The sequence below is a fragment of the Bubalus kerabau genome, chromosome 17 (assembly GCF_029407905.1).
Source record: "Bubalus kerabau isolate K-KA32 ecotype Philippines breed swamp buffalo chromosome 17, PCC_UOA_SB_1v2, whole genome shotgun sequence".
Classification (NCBI taxonomy): Eukaryota; Metazoa; Chordata; class Mammalia; order Artiodactyla; family Bovidae; genus Bubalus; species Bubalus kerabau.
The window spans coordinates 18342474-18353391 of record NC_073640.1 but is presented as its reverse complement, the minus strand read 5'-3'; the positions used below and the strand labels follow the sequence as shown (position 1 = coordinate 18353391).

Below are 10918 nucleotides of genomic sequence, written 5' to 3'. Positions count from 1 at the left end.
TAATTTCCAGAATATATAAACAGCTTATCCAACTCAAGAACAAAAAAAGAAGCAACCCAATGAAAAATAGGGAGAAGACCTAAGTAGATATTTTCCCTAGAAAGACATACAGATGGCCAATAGGCACATGAAAAGATGCTCATAATCACTAATTATTAGAGAGATGCAAATCAAAACTATAATGAGGTACCACCTCACTTTGGTCAGAATGGCCATCATTTAAAAGTCTGGGGTGTGCTCAGAGTAGGGGACCTAAAGAAATGGCTCCTTTGTTCACAACACACCCAACAGGAATCTGGGTTCATTGTAACAAGAGGCAAAAAATTTGTGGCCTTCTATGAATGAGTATCCAACACATGTCCCCCTGCACCTCCACGTGGCTGCTGGGCAGGACCAGTGGGACAGGGCTCAATATTTGAAGGAAAGCTACAATATTTAGTAGGTGAGTTTGCCACCTAGAGTCTATTTGGTCCATACATGGGTATGCCATGAGCGATCTTACAGACATAAAAGCTTTGAACCTCTCTGTTTAAGGAAAAAGAAAGAAAAAAAAAATAGGTTCTATATGCTATTCTGGAAAAGACAAAACTATGGAGACAATAAAAAGATCAGTGCCAGGAGTTTGAGGGGAGTGAAGGGGAGACGAATACATAGATACAGAAGTTTCTATGAGCAGTGAAAATACTTTGAATGACATTATAATGATGGTTATATGTCATCAAACTTTTGTCCAAATCCATAGAATGTGGAACACTATTCGTTTCATTAAAAGGAAACCTAAAGGCGAATTGTGGACTTTGACTTTGGTGCTATGTGTCAATGTAGTTCATCCCTGTTTTTTTTTTTTTTAAAGGTACTACTCTGTTGATATTGGTTGTGCATGTGAGGAGAGGGGTGATATGGGCAATTTACCTTCCTGTCGGTTTTGTTGTAAACCTAAAACTTCTTTTAAAAAGTCTCAAAAAAATTAACATTCAGGATAGAAGTTTTTGGCAAAACTTTTGTTTCACTTTTATAAATATATGCATATTATATGTGTGTATGTGTTTGTTGGATTGTGATTTTTTTTAAACATCAAAAAATTTCTAGGCCACTGTAGTTAAATTATACTGGCAAATAAAAGCACAAATTAACCTAAAAAAAAAGTCTACGAGTAATAAATGTAAGAGAGGGTGTGGAGAAAAGGGAACACTATGGTTTGGAATGTAAAGTGGTGCAGCTACTGTGCACAACAGTGTAGAGGTTCCTCAAAAACTAAAAACGGAATTACCATATGATTCAGCAATCCCACTCTTGGGCATATAGCCAGATAAAACTATAATTTGAGAAGATACCTGAACCCCTATGTTTATAGTAGCACTATAAACATGGAAGCAACCTAAGTATCCATCAACAGATGAATGGCTAAAGAAGATGTGGTGTATCTATACCATGGAATAATACTCATTCTAAAAAAGTATGAAATAATGACATTTGCTGCAACATGGATGAATCTAGGGATTATCATACTAAGTGAAGTAAGTCAGAGAAATACAAATACCATATGATATCAATTGTTTGTGGAATCTGAAATACAACACAGATGAACATATCTATGAAACAGAAACAGATTCACAGACGTGGAGAACAGACTTATAGTTGCCAACAGGGATTGTACGGGAGGACTGGGAGTCTGGAATTAGCAGGTGCAAACTGGTGTATATATAATGGATAAACAACAAGGTCTTCCTGTGTAGCACAGGGAGCTATATTCAATTTCCTTTGATAAACCATAATAGAAAAGAATATGAAAAATAATATATATGTTTAACTGAATTACTTTGCTGTACAGCAGAAATTAACATTATGAATCAACTATAATAAATATTTTTTAAATTGATGTAATGTTATATTAGTTATGTGTATTAGTAATAGCACTGGGTTAGTTTCAGGTGTATAATATAATGATTTGATATTTGTATATATTTTTAAATGAACACACAGTAAGACTTTATTTATAGCAGTTAGGTTCAACCAAGTTGAGAAGACGGTACAGAGATTTCTTATATATCCTTTGCCCTCCCACATGCATAGCCTCCTTCATGATCACATCTTCCACTAGATGGTAAATTTGTTAAAATTGATGACTCTACATTGACACATCATTGCCACCTGAAGTCCATAGTTTACATTATGGTTCACTCTTGGTGTTGTACATTCTGTGTGTGAATAAATATATAATGACATGTACCACCATTACTGTGGAAAATTCTGAAAGAGATGGGAATACAAGACCACCTGATTTGCCTCTTGAGAAACCTATATGCAGGTCAGGAAGCAACAGAACTGGACATGGAACAACAGACTGGTTTCAAATAGGAAAAGCAGTACGTCAAGGCTGTATATTGTCACCCTGATTATTTAACTTATATGCAGAGTACATCATGAGAAACGCTGGGCTGGAAGAAGCACAAGCTGGAATCAAGATTTCCAGGAGAAATATCAATAACCTCAGATATGCAGATGATACCACCCTTATGGCAGAAAGTGAAGAGGAACTAAAAAGCCTCTTGATGAAAGTGAAAGTGGAGAGTGAAAAAGTTGGCTTAAAGCTCAACATTCAGAAAACGAAGATCATGGCATCAGGTCCCATCACTTCATGGGAAATAGATGGGGAAACAGTGGAAACACTGTCAGACTTTACTTTTTTGGGCTCCAAAATCACTGCAGATGGTGATTGCAGCCATGAAATTAAGACACTTACTCCTTGGAAGGAGAGTTATGGCCAACCTAAATAGCATATTAAAAAGCAGAGACATTACTTTGCCAACAAAGGTCCGTCTAGTCAAGGCTATGGTTTTTCCAGTGGTCATGTATGGACGTGAGAGTTGGACTGTGAAGAAAGTTGAGCGCTGAAGAATTAATGCTTTTGAACTGTGGTGTTGGAGAAGACTCTTGAGAGTCCCTTGGACTGCAAGGAGATCCAACCAGTCCATCCTAAAGGAGATCAGTCCTGGGTGTTCATTGGAAGGACTGATGCTGAAGCTGAAACTCCAGTCCTTTGGCCACCTGATGCGAAGAGTTGACCCATTGGAAAAGACTCTGATGCTGGGAGGGATTGGGGGCAGGAGGAGAAGGGGACGACACAGGATGAGATGGCTGGATGTCATCACCAACTCGATGGACATGGGTTTGGGTAGACTCCGGGAGTTGGTGATGGACAGGGAGGCCTGGCGTGCTGTGATTCATGGGGTCGCAAAGAGTCGGACACGACTGAGCGACTGAACTGAACTGAACTGAAAAAGCATTACAATATCACTGAATATTTTCACTGTCCTAAAAATCCTCTGTGCTTTGCCTGTTCATCCCTCCTTCCCCGTGATCCCTGGGAACCACTGACGTGTTTACCATCTCCTTAGTTCTGCCTTTTCCAGAATGTCAGATAGTTGGAATCATACTGGGTGTAACCTTTTCAGATTGGCTTCTTTCACTTAGTAATATCTCTTTAAGCTTCCTCCATGTCTTTTCAGGGCTGGATAGCTCTTTTTTTTTTTTTTTAAAGACTAATATTCCATTTTCTGGAAGTTACACAGTTTATCCATTTGCCTACTGAGGGACATCTTGATTGTGTCCAAGTTTTGGCAACTATGAATTAAGCTGTTTTAAACATTGTGTTCAGGTTTCTGTGTGGATATAAGTTTTTTTTTTTTTTTTTTTTGGATATAAGTTTTTAACTGTTTCAGTTGAATACCAGGAAGCATAATTTCTGGACTGTAAGATAAGAGTGTGTTTAGATGTGTAAGAAATTGCCGAACTGTCTTCTAACGTGGTTGTAGCATTTTGCATTCACACCAACAATGAATAAGTGTTCCCATTGCTTTACGTCCTTGTCAGCCTTTGGTGTTGTCAGTGTTCCCGATTCTGGCTATTCTAATAGATGTGTACTGGAGTCTTAGGAAACATTACTATGAAAAAAGCGAGACAAAATTCCAGCTAAGCTATTTAAAATCTAAAAAATGATGCTGTTAAAGCGCTTCACTCAGTATGTCAGCAAATTTGGAAAACTCAGCAGTGGCCACAGGACTGGAAGAGATCAGTTTTCATTCCAGTCCCAAAGAAGGGCAATACCAAAAATGTTCAAACTACCATTCAATTGTGTTCATTTCACATGCTAGCAAGGTTATGCTCAAAATCCTTCCAGTTAGGTTTCAGCAGTACATGAACTGAGAACTTCCAAATGTACAAGCTGGGCTTCAAAGAGGCAGAGAAACCAGAGATCAAATTGCCAACATTTGTTGGGTCATGGAGAAAGCAAGGGAGTTCCAAAAAAACATCTACTTATGCTTCATTGACTATGCTAAAAACTTTGACCATGTGAATCTCAACAAACTGTGGAAAATTCTTAGAGATGGGATTACCAGATCACCTAACTTGTGTCCTGAGAAACTGTATGTGGGTCAAGAAGCAACTGGACATGGAACAACTGACTGGTTCAAAATTGGGAAAGGAATACAATGAGGCTGTATATTATCACCCTGCTTTATTTAACTTACATGCAGAGTACACCATGCAAAATGCTGAGCTGGATGAATCACAAGCTGGAATCACGATTACAGGGAGAAATATAAACAGCCTCATATTTAGGTGATACTACTCTAATGGCAGAAAGGGAAGAACTAAAGAGCCTCTTGAGGGTGAAAGAGGAGAGTGAAAAAGCTGGCTTAAAACTCAACGTTCAAAAAACTAAGATCATGGTATCCAGTCCCATCACTTCATGGCAAATAGATGGGGGAAAAATGGAAACACTGACAGAGACCATGTTCTTGGGGTCTAAAATCACTGTGGATGGTGACTGCAGCCACGAAAGTAAAAAACACTTGCTCCATGTGTAAAGTTGTCTCTTGGGTTGTTGGAAGAGGGTGTTTGCTATGACTAGTGTGTTCTCTTGGCAAAACTCTGTTAGCCTTTTCCCTGCTTCATTTTGTACTCCAAGGCCAAACTTGGCTGTTACTCCAGGTCTCTTGATTTCCTACTTTTGCACTCCAATATCCTATAGTGTAAAGTAGATCTTTTTTTGGTGTTAGTTCTAGAAGGTCTTGTAGGTCTTCACAGAACTGGTCAACTTCAGCTTCTTCAGCATCAGTGGTTGGGGCATAGACTTGAATTACTGTGATGTTGAATGGTTTGCCTTGGAAACAAACAGATCATTCTGTTGTTTTTGAGACTGCACCCAAGTACTACATTCTGGACTCTTTTTTGTTGCTTATGAGGGCTACTGCATTTCTTATATGGGATTCTTGCCCACAGTAGTAGATATAATGGTCATCTGAACTACATTCACCCATTCCCATCCATTTTAGTTCACTGATAGGTCCTAAGATGTTAATGTTCAATCTTGCCATCTCCTGCTTGATCACATCCAATTTTCCTTGATTCATGGATCTAACATTTCAGGTTCCTATGCAATATTGTTCTTTACAGCATCAGACTTTACTTTCACCACCAGACACATCCATAGCTAAGTGTCTTTTCTGCTTTTGCCCAGCCACTTCATTCTTTCTGAGCTGTTAGTAATTGCCCTCTGCTCTTCCTCAGTAGCTTGTTGGATACCTTCCAACCTGTGGGGCTCATCCTCCAGTGTCATACCTTTTGCCTTTTCATACTGTCTCTGGGGTTCTCCAGGCAAGAATACTGGAGTGGATTGCAATTTCCTTCTTGAGTGGACCATGTTTTGTCAGAACTCTTCACTATGACCCATCCATTTTGGGTCCCCTGCACAGCATGGCTCATAGCTTCATTGAATTATGCAAGTCCCTTTGCCGTGATAAGGCTGCAATCCATGAAGGGGATTGACCCTCTTGGCAGTGTTCAAATAAGCATAATATCGTTTTGGCTCTTTGAGCTTTTGAAGACAACACATTTCTCATTTATAAATTTTACTTAAGCCTATTTATGCTATTACTTACAGATACCTTGAATGGAGACCTTATAACAAAATGCTCTGAAATTTTGTCCAGGTTGAAAAAAACATGCAGTCCCCTTATGTCTTGGTGCTTGCATGTCACTGAACCCAAGGTAGATAAGGTGTGACTGGGGAAGCTGGAAGAAGACTCGAGGAGCTGTGGGGACTGCACACATGTTTATTCTCTCCGGGCAACAGCAGCCAGGAGACCTCAAATAGCACTGATATACTAAGAACAAAAGTGGCCCATGGTCAAGTGGGTGCGCAGGCACAGTGCTCCAGCTGCTACATAACCATGCAAGGTCAGCAATATTGTTTACAGAACACAGGTAAGAGGGCGTGAGGGAGTGGGGCAGGAGAGCCTGACTGATGCCATGTTGTCTAGATACTTTCCCCACACCTTAGTTCCCCCAAAGACCTCTTCACTGTAGAGGCTTTAGCAACTTCTTCCTTTGCTGTCTAAAGTCTCTCAGCTACCCATTATGGCCATAAATTGTCTGGAAACTTTTGATGCAAGAAGTTGCCCTCCTTGATCCCATGCTATACACCATTAGTAGTAATTGCTGGCTACATACTGATTTTCCTGGAAAATCTAATAGGTCCTAAGACCATGACCCTTCCTCCTCAGCTGCCTATTATGCCTTAGGTCATGGAAGTACTCAGTATGTCATCAAGGCCTCCTTCCCAAAACAAAAGCAGTACAGTATAGTTAAACCTGAGCCTCTGGCATATTCCACCTACAGGAGGGATTGATCTCCCTCGTCCTCAGTCTTTTGCTAGATGCCATAGTGCTGGAGGATGTCACCCTTCTATTGGACCTTTTAGATACTTGGGGAGCCCCAAGGATCAACTGAGTGAACGTTAAAAGGAGTTTGTACAGTTTTGGATGGCATCACAGTTGATGGAGCCCATGGGAAAGCTGTTGCTGTTAATTCCTTAAGCAGGATGTTTCCTGATCAAGGGCAGGATCCGAGGGTTGGCACTCCTGACCAAACTCCACACAGTTATCTTAGCACTATATGCTCTACTCAATAGTCGATTCTCTTTCACATTTTTTCTGACTCTTGAGCCATGGCCAATAGTTGGTTGTCTGGTCCTGCCAGTGACAGCAACAACTCCTTACCCAAGGTTAATCCTTTAGGTAAAAAGAATTCTGGGAACCTCTTGCCTTACAAGACACCCAGTATTAACCAAACAATTCTGTGCATGTGCTAAAGCCACAGAGGCCTCATCAAGACATTCTTTATCTCTTTTGGAGTTCCAGATATTATCCATAGTGACCAAGGCACTCATTTCACTTCTCAAAATATACAATGCTGAGCTGCTGAACGTGGCATTCAGTGAAACTCTCATCTTTATTACTCTCAAGCTGCCAACCTCCTATAGTGCCAAAATGGCTTAATTAAAGAAGTTCACATTCAATTAAGTGAAATGTCACCAGTTAAGTATGAGGAGTGAATTGTAATAAAACACCTGACTCTGGTTTTGATACTTGATCGCTAACACATTTGAAGCCCTAGCACTTCTATCCATTTCTGTCATATATCTAGGGAAGTTGATGAGAAAGCTCAGATACTTTCTTCTTTAATGAACAGAAAGTTCAAGCCATGTAAGCCACAGCTGCTCACATACAGAAACCCTCACCCCAGTCCCTTTCCCTAACTACAGTAAAAACAGGACCAATTTCTTTGCCTTGCTCTCTCAAACCATTTTAGACCTCCTTAGGAGCCTTCCCTGCTCTCCCCAAAAAGATACATTATGAAACCCTTTACATACCTTCCAGGTACTGGACAGTATCATCAGGGTCAACATCTGCACCAAATTTTGGATAATAGGTCCTTTCATCTCTGTAGGGTGAGCACAGTGCTAGAGAGAGGATTTTTTTCAACAACTGGTGGTGTAGTGGATAGAACATGCAAAAACTAAAAAAAAAAAAAAAAAAAAGAACATTTTTCCCCACTTGTTTTTGTTGTGGTGAGATACATATGACATAAAATTTATCATCTTAACCATTTTAATTAAAACTGTACGTTTTAAGTTAAATTTTAAACTATGAAGCTTCTAGAATAATGTTTATGAACATAAGTTAGGCAAACATTTGTTAATTACACACCAAAAGCATGATCCATAAAAGAAAAATTGATAAAATGATAAATTTGACTTCATCAAAATTAAAACTCCTGCTTTTTGAAAGACACTGATAGAGGACTTGTATCCAAAATAAAGGACTCTCAAAGCTCAATAAGAACATCTAATTAAAACATGGGCAAAAGTTTAAATAGATGTTATACCAAAGTAGACATATAGATGGCAATAAGCACATGAAAAAAATGTTCAACATAATTAGTCATGTGGGATATGCATATTACCATAATGAAACCCCACTACCCTACTAGAATAGCTGAAATTAAAAACTGAACCTACCAAGTGTTGCTGAGGATGCCGAGGAACTGGAACTCTCATACACTGCTGGTGGTGATGTAAAGTGGTACACTTTGGAAAGTAGTTCTGCAGTTTTATTAGAAAGTTAAGTATTTACCTACTATATAATCCGGGAGTAGGAAATGGCAACCCATTCCAGTATTCTTGACTGGAAAATTCCATGGACAGAGGAGCCTGGCAGGCTACAGCCCTGGTGTCGCAAAGAGTTGGACACGACTGAGTGACTGAGCACACATATAATCCAACCACTAGGCATTTATTCAAGAGGAAAGAAAGTATGTCTGTACAAGGACATGTATTTGCTGTATTCATAGCAGCTTTATTTGTAATAGCTAAAAACTGGAAATAGTCTATATGTACATCAGCAAGTTGATGGATAAACAAATGATGATATATCCTTACATGGAATAGTATTTACCAATGAACTTATTACATGGAACAGTATGGACAAATCTCAAAATAGTTATGCTGAGTGAAAGAGGCTAAACAAAAAAAAGAGCATATACTTATGATTCCACTTATATATAACTTTAGAAAATTCAAACTAATATGTAGTGACAGAAAGCTGGTCAGTAGTTACCTGGGGATGTCCTGAGGTGACAATGTATGATAAAAAGTAGAGCTAGTGAATTAACCAATTTATAAATATCTTTGTTATAACTGATTTGAAAAAACAGCATCTTGGACATGGAATTGTTAAACCATGTCTGAGAAATGTATGTCAGGACTTGTTCATTTAGTTTGGCAGCAGAGGGGCAGAAGGAAGTATAAAGGGAGAGATGTATGTGGATGTGTTCATGTTTATATTTTAATGAAAATTAAAATTTTCATTTTAATGAAATGTGTGTGCATTTCTTGGCTGTACTGTAGGAATGCACTTTTAAGTAATTCGGTGGAAACACCTGTTTGCTAATACTTGAATAATTTAGATTGGATAATGAAGCATCTTAGAAGCATTTAGTTTATGTACTCTGTTGCTTTATGTATCATTTTTAACTGAACATTCAGGGAATGCAGTATATTAATAACAATTCTGCCGATATCTTTATCTAGAGGCCTGTTGTCATTTTTGTCTTTTCTGAAATTTTTGTCACCAGAAGGCAGGAAATGCAGGATTACAATTTTTTTCCTTCCAGGTTGACTTGGTGTAGTGTAATCTTGGTTATCGAAATACTCATAGCTTTGGGACTTTGAAACGATAAATATTCATGATGTGTGAAACAGCATGATACATAACTATAGGATCTTAATTACATAAAAATGGATGCTTGGTTGTGAAAATACACAATGAGACCCGGAAGGACACGTCAAATGGTAAACTGCTTGTGATTATGAATGACTTTGTTTTTTGTTTCTCATGTTTTTTGATTTCCTATTATGCACATGTTACTTTTAAGAAATGTTATTTTAAAAACTTTAAAAAAAGGGAAGGGCAAGAGGGGAGGTTACAAAGGGACACAAGGAAACTTTTGGGGATGATAGATATATTCATTGTCTTGATTGTGATGGCTTCATGGACATATACACATGTCAAAACATATCAAACTGTACATTTTAAATGTATGTATTTTATTGTATGTTTGTTATACCTTAGTGAAGTTGTTAAAGTGATAGGTTGGTTTGTTGTTTTTTTTTTTTTTTTTTCACTTAAAAAATGTGTAAAAATCGAGGCTGGCAGGAAGACTGTGGAGCAGCTGGGAGCTCGCCTGACTCCCAGGACTGCCTCCTTCATCGTTCAGCACTCTCATCTTGAACTGTAAACTCTTTCCTGGAAGAAGATCAAGTCTTCAGAGAGAACAAGATGGCGGAAGAGTAGGTGGACGTGGAGTACATCTCTCTCCACAGATACATCAGGAATACACCTTCAGACACAGAAGTGCATGCCAAACACCAGCTGAGAGAGGACAGGAGCACCTGACCAGCGGAAAAGAACCACTCAAAACTCAGTAGGATGAAGGAACTAGGGGAAAAACAGGAGTGTTAGTAGGACTGGACCTGCCCTCAGTGGGTGGGGGAACTGAAGCAGGGGTCCGATCCCCACATCAGGGCAATTGTCTGAGTCAGAGAAGAAACATTTAAGGCTGAGAGTGCCACAGCTGATCTGTTGCAGCCTAAATTGAATGAGAATCAGACAGTCCTTGCTGCAGCCATAGATACTCCAGACAGGAACGCTGGTCTCCTGGAAGGCGCAGCAGCTGGGAGCTGGAGTTTAGGGATTGTGGAGCAATCCCAGGGTGAGGGCTGCTGTTGACTGTAGAGAGACAGGTTGAGGGGATGTGAGGGAAGAGATCCTGGTGGGAATTGCCGGTGGAGGAAAGCCAGGCAACCATGGAAGCAAGGCAGTACTGCTGAGTCACTGTAGGGGGTGGCGCCATCACCACAGCCTCTCTCTCCCCGCATGCCAGCATTAGTAGCTGAACAGTAGAGAGGCTTGCCCATCAAATACTTGATACACCGAACTACAGAGTAGGACCCCACCCAGGGTGCCCCTTTAAGTGCCTGACACACTGATCTACAGAGTAGGACCCTAGACAG

At 39.6% G+C, this 10918-nt stretch overlaps 1 non-coding gene across 1 annotated transcript; it reads left to right on the top strand.

Moving 5' to 3' along the window:
• Nucleotides 1–229: 229 nt before the first annotated feature.
• LOC129632633 (small nucleolar RNA SNORA11) lies at nucleotides 230–358 on the top strand. Its single transcript, XR_008704623.1, has one exon. It is a non-coding gene; the product is annotated as a small nucleolar RNA SNORA11 (small nucleolar RNA).
• The last annotated feature ends 10560 nt before the right edge of the window (nucleotides 359–10918 follow it).